The sequence below is a fragment of the Octodon degus genome, unplaced genomic scaffold, assembly GCF_000260255.1.
Source record: "Octodon degus isolate 3935 unplaced genomic scaffold, OctDeg1.0 scaffold00244, whole genome shotgun sequence".
NCBI lineage: Eukaryota > Metazoa > Chordata > Mammalia > Rodentia > Octodontidae > Octodon > Octodon degus.
In genome coordinates this window covers 3,056,400-3,066,254 of record NW_004524820.1, presented here as the reverse complement: position 1 = coordinate 3,066,254, position 9,855 = coordinate 3,056,400, and positions in this window count along the sequence as shown.

The window sequence follows — 9,855 nt, the reverse complement described above, 5'->3', positions numbered from 1 at the left end:
TACTTTTCAGTGAAACCTCATGTCTTTTTTTTTTTTTAATTTATGTATTTGGTACAGGGTCTCACTACACAGCTTAGACTCATGATCCTCCTGTTTTCAGCCTCCCCAGTGCTGGTATTACAGGCATGCCCCACCACGCCCAGATTCTGTGTCTGCATCAGCACACCTGGGGAGGGGCGGGATGGCACAGTATGTGGGACCAGGGATCAAACGCTGGTCCCCACAATTGCCAAAGCCGGCGCTTAGTCAACTGAGCGATCTCACTTACCCTCCTCATATCTTTTTTAAATTCCACAATATTTTAGCTCTTTCTATATGATTCTGACACAATATAAATGATAGAATATTTTTCTGGAGCTATTAGCATCTAGTACTCTTCTCTGTGCTAGGCATTGAGCTAAATACTTCCTTTTTTTTAGTACATATATCCAATATATACTATTTACATTTCTTGTGTACAATTGGCTTATGTACCTTAGACCTCTTAATTCTTTTCATTCCTCTTTCCTCCTTTTTCTTCCCTCTCCTCCATCTCTGGGAAAGTTCTAGCTCCCTACTTCTATTACCTCTCTTTTATTTTGTTCATTCATAATTCTCATTCCCTGGATAAGAGAAGCTATACAATATTTAAGCTTGTGTGACTACTTTATTTCAATTAACAAGTGCATCCCTTTGCCTAAACATGATTAAAGTTTATTTTTCTTTGTGGCGCAGTAGTACTCCATTCTGTATACATTCTACAATCTCTTTACCCATGTATCTGTTAATGATTTCAATATTTAGCTATTATGAATTGTGCTGCTGTAAAAATGGATATGAATGTATCAGTGTAATATGTCTTTGACTCTTTGGGGAAGATATCTAAAAGGGAAATGGCTGGGTCAAATGAATTTTTAGTTTTAGTTTTCTGAGGAATCACCATAATGATTTCTTCCTAGTTGTATCAGTGAATTCCCTCTAATGATGTAGAAGTACCCCTTTGTCCCTAAAGCCTCAGCAACATTTGTTATTATTTGATTTCTTTTTAAAAATGTACTTTAGTATTGGGTCTACAGGGTATTACTGCACAGATCAGACTCATGGTGATCCTCCTGTTTTTAGCCTCCCAAGTGCTGGGATTACAGGCATGCGCCACCACACCCAATTTCAGTCACTATCTCAGTGTGCCTGGTGACAGGGCCAGCACAGCACACTGGGGATCAAACATGGTCGATGAGCCTGCCTAACCAGGCCCTTTAATCCACAGAGCTATCCTGGCTGGCCCTTTGATTTCTTCATAATAGCCATTTTTTTCTAGAGTGAGATGGAATCTCAGTATTATTTTAATTTCAATTTCTCTGGCTAGTGATATTGACTAGTAATGCTGCTCATGTATTTATTGACCATTGGTACTTTTTGTGAAGTGACTATTCATTTCACTTGTCCATTTTTGATTGGACCTTATTTGAGGGGGTATTTAATTTTTATTTTCTTATATATTCTTGATATTAGTCCTCTTTAAAATGCATACTTTTCACCATGTATCCTGCAGTTAACATTTAAACCTCTATCCTGGAGTAGAGGTCTTAGAAATAATTTCTATGTAGTGTTCACCCTACGTACACAGATACCCAGTTGAGACATGCACCAGAATGATGTGTAAGGTTTATATTGTTCGTGTTATTATAAGCCAGGTTTTTACATCAAATATTAGTCATTTTATTTCTAATTTTATTAAAATCAACCAGTGTCTTAAAGGTATTCTTTAGACAGATGACACAGTCTGAAATGCTTTTATTTTCAGCACAGGTGGAGTTAAGTGCAAACCATTCTTTTTGCTTTCTTTCATGAATAGAATTTAGGCACACTAAGATAATAGTGCAAATTTACAGTATTCATAAGAGCACTGTTATTGTATTGCTTTGCTTAATGCATTAGGAAGAGAAGACTGCTTGGCAGATTCCACATATCTACAAACGAACAAAATGCACTCAAATCAAAATTGCATTACTTTTTGTCAATAAGTTGTGCTATAATTTTTATGGCAAATATTAATGGAAAGAATCCCTTAAATAAAAATGGCTCTGACGTTTTCTTTTGTTGTTGCAGTCCTGATTGTATTTACATCCAGTCATTTATTGCCCATTAAAGGAGTAATGCTATGTTAATGTAAGGGGGGAAAAAATCAATGCTACCAAGATCAGTAGCTGTGGGGAAACAGTACAGCAGCTGGCCTGAAAACAGTGAGTCCATATAGATCAATGAAATTACTAGCTAAATCTGCTGATGTTCACAGACTGCTCCAGTGCTGTGCAGGCGAACCTTTTCCAAATTCAAGAGCTCCAGAAATCTAGTGATGGCTAAATGAATACCAGGGAAAAAGCAACCAGGAGTCAGTGACAAGGCACCTATTTTACCACGACATGTGTGCTATGCTACTTTTGTAGCTTCCAGGATAGCTGCCATTTCTGACCTATAGAAAAGCCCTATAATCATTAAGTGAACTATATGAAGAACCTTCACACACAAGCAAATCTCTGCCTCTCTAAGTTTCTTTCACTTGGGTCATCAGAAGTCCTTGTGTATGAGTATGTGATTGTTAACATGAATTCCAGAAAATACTGAATTCTGAGCTAATCTTGGATTTGGAATATGTAGCATGTTGATTTGGGTAACTTACTATGGTCCCTAAAATTTTGTTACAAATTATATGCAATGAGCTTTGGTTTCTTGATAATGAAGTACTAATCAGGTATATACATGTTTTGTGCATTAAAATACAGACATTTTCTATTCAATAAACCAATTTTTGTTTCAATTTATGTGCCAGTAGGGTTTGTTCCTTATAAGTATTGAATTTTCAGTTTCTTTTAGTTAATTCTTCCATAGGCACTCAGCTAATTTTTTTTTTTCTTAGTCACAAAAGCCCTGAGGGACTGTAAGAGATAGGGTTGATAATCACAGAAAAGAATCATTATGACTTGCTTGTTGATTTAGAAAGCATAACTTTTGAGAACTGGAAGGGCTCCTGGACAATAGCACATGTAACATCATTTTCTTCTCTTATATTATCTCACTTTCCCACGGTCACACAGCTATGAAGTGGCAGCACTGCATTCATCTAAGCATTTCCAAATTGAGGAGAGGGCTGTCGTGGTACTGCCACACACCTAGGATGGATTGGAAGAGGAGAAGACCGAAGAAGGCAGATGAAAGTAAAATAAAGACCTGAGCGGGAGAGAGCAAACAAAGATCTGTGTGGGATATGATTAAAAGCTTACTCGAAGTATGATTCCTAAAATCAGAATGGGATAAATTTAATCACACAATAGTCTTCCTACCAACTTTGCTCTGATTTAGTTATTTAATAAAAAACCTAAAAAGAATACTTCCCCATTTCCCTCGCCCCTTCTTTAATAAAAAATAACAGCTACTATTTGTAGCTGTTTGGCCAAAGTTTTGCCTAAGAGCAAGGTTAACCCTGCTGTTCCCTTCCTCAAATATGCCTTGAGAGGTAGTAGACATGCTTTCTTTGAACTCTAGTAATTATACTGATTTAAATCTTTCTGTTTGTCTCAATACTCTAAGATAGTGACACAATCCTAAGAGAGCAACATGATCTCTACGGGACTGTCTCACTATACAATGATAGAAATCACGGTCAAAGGCATAATTTGGTAGTTTTTAAAATTCAAACTCCTGTTCTCAAATCTGCCTTGATTTTCATATCCAACACCATTTTGGGGGAATAGTTTGCTAAAACTTAAGACTTTTAACAAATGAGATAATTTTCTTTGCATATTGATTATCCATACTTGAGAAAAAGTGTTAGATTCTAGGGAATATACAATTAAAGTAAACAGAGGGTTGATATCATCTCCTAAATATTAGAATAAGCTAAACATGAATATTATTTTTCTATAGGCTTTTTGGTAGTTTGAAACATGTTGCCTTTATCATTGTGCAGTCTTAAATTTTGTTTTATGTATTTATTCAACTCTAAAAGTGTTTACCTGGACATTCTGATATCCTTATCGGATGCAGTGAAAGAGGTATTGTGTACTGTGGTCCTTGGTCCAGATAAGCCTGAAAACACAGGCCATGTCATTTGACCTTGTCACTTCTCAAACAATCCAAGATGAGAGCTCAACTTCTAGGATCAAACTGTTATTTAACTTTTACCTCACTTTGAAGCAGAATAAATGAGGCAGAAGAGAACAAGGAGAGCAAGTAGAATTTTTTTTGCTCAATCCACATATTGCATGATTATATTAGTAATTATTGCTGAGGAAGAAGGTACCATCTTTAAACTTGGAACAAGGAAATAAATTCATATTGGAAAAATACTTTTCTAGAGTTTTTAAGGAGCAACGTGTGAATACTGACAGAGCAGCATACAACTAGTGGGAAGTCTGCACAAAACAATGAATAAATATACAATTATATTTTACTGTCACTATACAGGGTACTACATATGGCAACACAGAAGTATCTTGGAGAGGCAATGCAGGGTAAATTTGAGCCAGGAGATTGTCCTTTTCCTTGGAAAAAAATCTTGTAGCATTCATGTCTGACTACTATCAGCAAAGATCATTGATATTCAGAGAAGGTAAATAGAGGACAAAGAGAAAGCAGAAGATCTTTCTGGCAGGTAACAGGATGTACACTGAAGGGAAAGAGACCTCTCTCTCCAGCAGGTTAACAGGAGGTACACAGAAAGGAAAGAGACTGCTTTTCTTTTCAACACTACAAAAGTTTCTACTGCTTGTCCTTTCAGTGTGTCTCATACAACAATTTGAATCTTGTAAGAAAATACAGGTCTGATTTTATGTACTAATCTTGGATTGTACTGTGGGATTGAAACACTACCTAATCCCAAACATCTTGATACAAGGGCTGGGAATTGAGGCTCCTTCCTACTTGTTGTGGGCATTTTGTTTTGGTGACTCAATTATACATTCCTTTCTGGTTTATGGGTTGTCCTGTCTGGTCCACTCTTTTATTTTTTTATTTTTAAAGAATACAAAATAGAGATATGAAGAGAAAAAAACAATGTTAGAAATGATATAAGATTTCAAAGTAATAGGAATTCAACAAAGTGATAGGAATTCAACAATGGTTGTTTTATTACATGATGCTATCTTCAAATTAGTTGCTGACATTACCAAATATAAACATGTAAGATTTGTTTCAAAAACAAAAAAAAAATAACAAGTAAGTTATAAAAAATTCAAGAGGAAAAAAATAGATTAAAAATATTCAAGCATTAACTGTGCCTTTCAAAGGACCAGCAGCAATCTACAACACAATTATCCAAACTATTCTATATGTATACAGAAATATATTGCTTTACTTCTTTCATTTGTCTTTTTCCTCATCCCAGGTTTTCCTTCCCATTGAACAATTTCTTTCGCAGTATCTGTTGTACCTTTTAGATTTTCATTACTCTTTCAAGTTCTCCTGGCCACTCTTGAGTTTTTGTGCAAGTCCCGGACTATGGACATATCTACAGCTCTTCATAGCAATGCCTCCCTTTGACAAAGTCGAGCTGGCTCTCCTGGTCCTGCACTAATATTATTGGCTAGCACAATGTGTTCAATAGATGAGTAAAAACTGTAGTGAAAAGTAAAACTTCTGGTTGGAAAAAGTTACTTGAATGTTGAGCACTTTATATAAAACTTGGCTAAGAAGATGAATTTACTGGAGACGCACAAACCAAGGGATACACCCAATCTGTGCAAAAGCAAAGAGAGAGAACCCAGTTTCCCAGTCTAATGTTAAATTTCTCCTCAAATATGAAGCGAGCATTTGGAACCCTGTATAAAGGGAGTGCCTGGATGATTATTGTTTTGTCACTTTTCTCTTGCTAAGACAAAAATAATTTAAAGGAGAGATATTTATTTTGGCTCGTAGTTTTATAGGCGTTGATCTATGGGTGGCTGACTCCAAAGCAGAGTCAGAATGGTCAGAGCAAGCTGCTTGCTTCATGGCAGCGAGGAAAGAGAAAGCAAAGAACCAGAAGGGAAATACCGTATCCCCTTCCCAGACATCCTTCCAGCTACCTACGTACTACAGGTGGGCCCTGCCTCCCTGTAGCCAGTTCTGCTAGGAAGTTATCAACAAGTTGATCCATGGATGAAGTTATCTTCACGATGCAGTCATTTTGGGGGCACATTTTAGATCTAAATGATTTCTCTTAGAGGTTTCGGGGCTGACTTATGTTCATTGTACTCTGAATTCACAGATATGACTATTGGTATCTGCTCATTTTCCCAACACTGATGAATCCATTTCATCTTAGGTCCTCTTTAAACATTATCTGTAAAGCTGCTGCTTTTCTACCCAGCCAATGCTGGTTTATGTGTAAAAATAATGTCTGGATCCCTCAGGCTCTCCATGAATGAATGGATTAAGCTACTAGACAAGATTTAGGTTCAAGAAAACAAAAAAAGAGGGAGAGAAAGAGAAAAAAAAGAAAAGAAACAGACTATTAATAAATTACTAGTCAAAGATCCTAAAAGTATTTTTCATGAGAATTGACTCATATTAGAGCTGTGTACTATCTCTAATAGTGACTGGTGTAGTCTATCATTCCGTGATATAACTTTCATGTATTCTCAACTGATCTATTTTTGGTGTTGTGCAATTCTGATTAACATTATCTTTTAAGAATAGTTGTTTAGTTTTGTTTTGTTAAATCAAAGGTTACTGCATCTGTGCTGGGGATTTATTATATAATTGTAATCATGGTTCCTGAAGGTTGGATTGTAAGTCTTTTTGAATTGGAACATTCTAATGTGCTTTGTTGTATCTCATTACAGCCTTAATTTGCCTTCCTGTGATGACTAACGAGGGCAAGTACATCTCTGTGTGCTTATTAGACTCGCATATTTTCATTTGTATAGTGCTATTAAATAGTTTGTTCATTTTTATCAGCTCAATAATCTCATTAATGAATTTTACATCTTACTTTTATTATCTAGACATGTTTTTGATCAAATAGATGTGTTATAATTTTTTCTTTCACGTTCAGTGATTTCATTTTTACTCATAAAGGGCCTGGGTATGATTATCCCTGCCTTCAATCCCATCACTCTGGAGGCCGAAGCTGGAGGATTGCAAGTTCCAGCCCAGCCTAGGACTTAGTGAGATGCTATCTTAAAATAAAAATTAAAGAGAGGAGTGGATAGCTGGGATCCAGCACAAGACAAAGGCCAAGAAAAAGACCTCTAGTACTTCCCTAAAATGTAGCTTTGAAAGAGCAATGTTTTATTTTCATATAGTTCTTCATTTCTTTTATGAGTTGTTATCTGTGGCTAAGAATAATTTCCCTCAGCTAATATCTACTATTCTTAAATCTTTGCTACTGTATGTTTTATAGTTGTTGCTTTTTATATTTAAGTCTATGATACATTTAGAATAATGATTGCTATTTTGTGGGTAAAGATAGGAGTACATATTTATATTTTTTCCAAATAGCTACCAGTATTGCTTGAGCCATTTATCAGAAAGGTGTTTCTTTTTCACTGAGTTTTCTTCGCACCTTTATTGAAGATTTTATCAATATTTCAGTGGCCATGGAGGTCTAATTTTGAGTTCTTCATTCCAGCAATTTTTAATAATTTGTCTTGAGATCTTTTGTATCTTAAAACTTACTCATGGCTCTAAAACTGTTTTGTTTGTTATAATTACCAATAGTTACTGTAATAGAAAATAATAGAGAGCAATTTATTTATTTTTTTCCATAATTTTATTGATAAACAAATAGCAATAAGACAGTTTCAAACCAAACTGGTAGGACAATTTCAATAATTAACACATTGTATACATTCTTCCTAGTGGTTATTTACTGTACAAGATGCAGACATGATATCCTATTTACAGACTCTATTAGAACAAATCCCTCTATTCATTAAAAGAATGTAACTATATATCTATCCTAACCACTTTGAATACACAGATACAAAATGGACAGTCATCTGTATCCCCTTTTTTTGTTAAGTTCCATTATCTGAATATTATAGGTGTGTTAACTCAGCAAAATATTCTAAAAGAGGCCAGTAGTCTATAATAGTATTGGGTCTTTCACTTGACTGGCAATGTCAGAATTGTTGACCTGAGTTCCCTACAGCTCAACATAACAGCATGGTTTTACTTCTTATACTTCATTTTTATACTTTTCTGCTGGACGGTTAAGACCAAGGTAAAGCCAGACCTATGCAACAAGAGTTGTAGCTTTTGGGTCTGATGAAGTCAGTGAAGTCCCCTCAGGATTTGTCCTGAGATCCTGTACCTCAGATTGTAGAGCCTTTGTCAGTGTCAGCCATGTGGATGAGTCACAGCCATTACTTCGCCAATGTGCTTAGAGAGTAATTTAAAAATGCTTTTTTTGTATTAGTTTCCATAAATACAATATTAATAATTGCACTGCTTGTTTATCTAAACATTTATAAAAATATCTATATACTCTGAAACAACACTCTAATATAAATTTATGAACTCTAAAGCTTAGAAAAGGATTTATCTTACATTTTAAAAATTAATTGATATCTTCACTAAATCTATTGAAATATTACAGAGTATTTCACTTGTGGAAAATTCCAATATATGCCTCTGAGAGGATGAAATAAAAAGGAAATTTGTTTGTTTGTTTCTCTCTAATATATATACATATATGTATATATATATTTCTGTCAATATCACATTTTCTTTAGTGTAGCCTTATAGTAAGCCTTGAAATTATAGTAAACCTTCCTATTTTGTTGTATTTTAAAAATAATTTGCATTTCCATATGAACTTTAGAATAAGCTTGCTAATTTCTAGTATAATGCCTATTATAATTTTATTAGTATATGTTTAAACGTAAATCAGGTTTGTTGATCAGATGCAAAAATATTGAATTTTTAAAATATTTTGACTAAATAAACATTGCACATACTTTTAAAAAATAGTTCTAGATATGTTATGTTTGGTGTGATTGTCATTTGTTAGCTTTCTTTGTCTCTCATAACCTATTTTGCTTTTCTCTTTCTCCTAGTACTCCAGATTGAAACTAGGGCTCAGTAGTGCTAAGCAAGTGCTCTACCATGAATTGTCTCTTTAGCTCTCTTAAATGTATGTTGAGACAGAGCACCACTCAGTTGGCTAACTTGTGATTTTCCTATCTCAGTGGCCTATGTAGCTATGGCATTAGAGTAAACTATTATAAGTGGGCCCTCAATTTGAGTTTGTCTGATGTTTCTCATATATTGAGGTTAATAAATGGATCTGTTTTAGAAGGTACATTGGGGGTACCTGGTGTTTCAATACCATGTCACTGGCAATATTAATCTAGATCATATGATTAAGCTGGTGTCTGCTAGATTTCTCCACTGAAAAGCTACTTTCACAATTTTAATTGATTAAGATCTTGAAGGATAAATTATTATTGTTAATGTAATTACTGATATGGCTGGACTGATGTTTACATTTTTATTATTTACTTTGTTTTATCTTTGTTATACTTTATTTTTTGTTTGTTTGTTTTTTGGTGGAACCGGGGATTGAACTCAGGCCCTTGCGCTTGCCAGGCAAGCGCTTATTCTACTGAGCTATCTCCTCAGGCCCACTGTTATACTTTTTTATTCTATCTAAGCTACCTTTCTTTTTTGTCCCATAACTCTTTCCATTTTTAGGTATTGTATTAAAATTAAAATTTATCTATAATTTTTCAAAGTTTACTTTAATGTTATTCAACCTCACATAAACTAAATCTTATAACTGTATAAATCTATGACCCTGTCCTACACTTTCCTTCGCGCTAACTTTGTGTTATGAATTGGATCTATATATGATAAACCCCACCAAATAATGACCTTTATATTTCAGTCTACCAA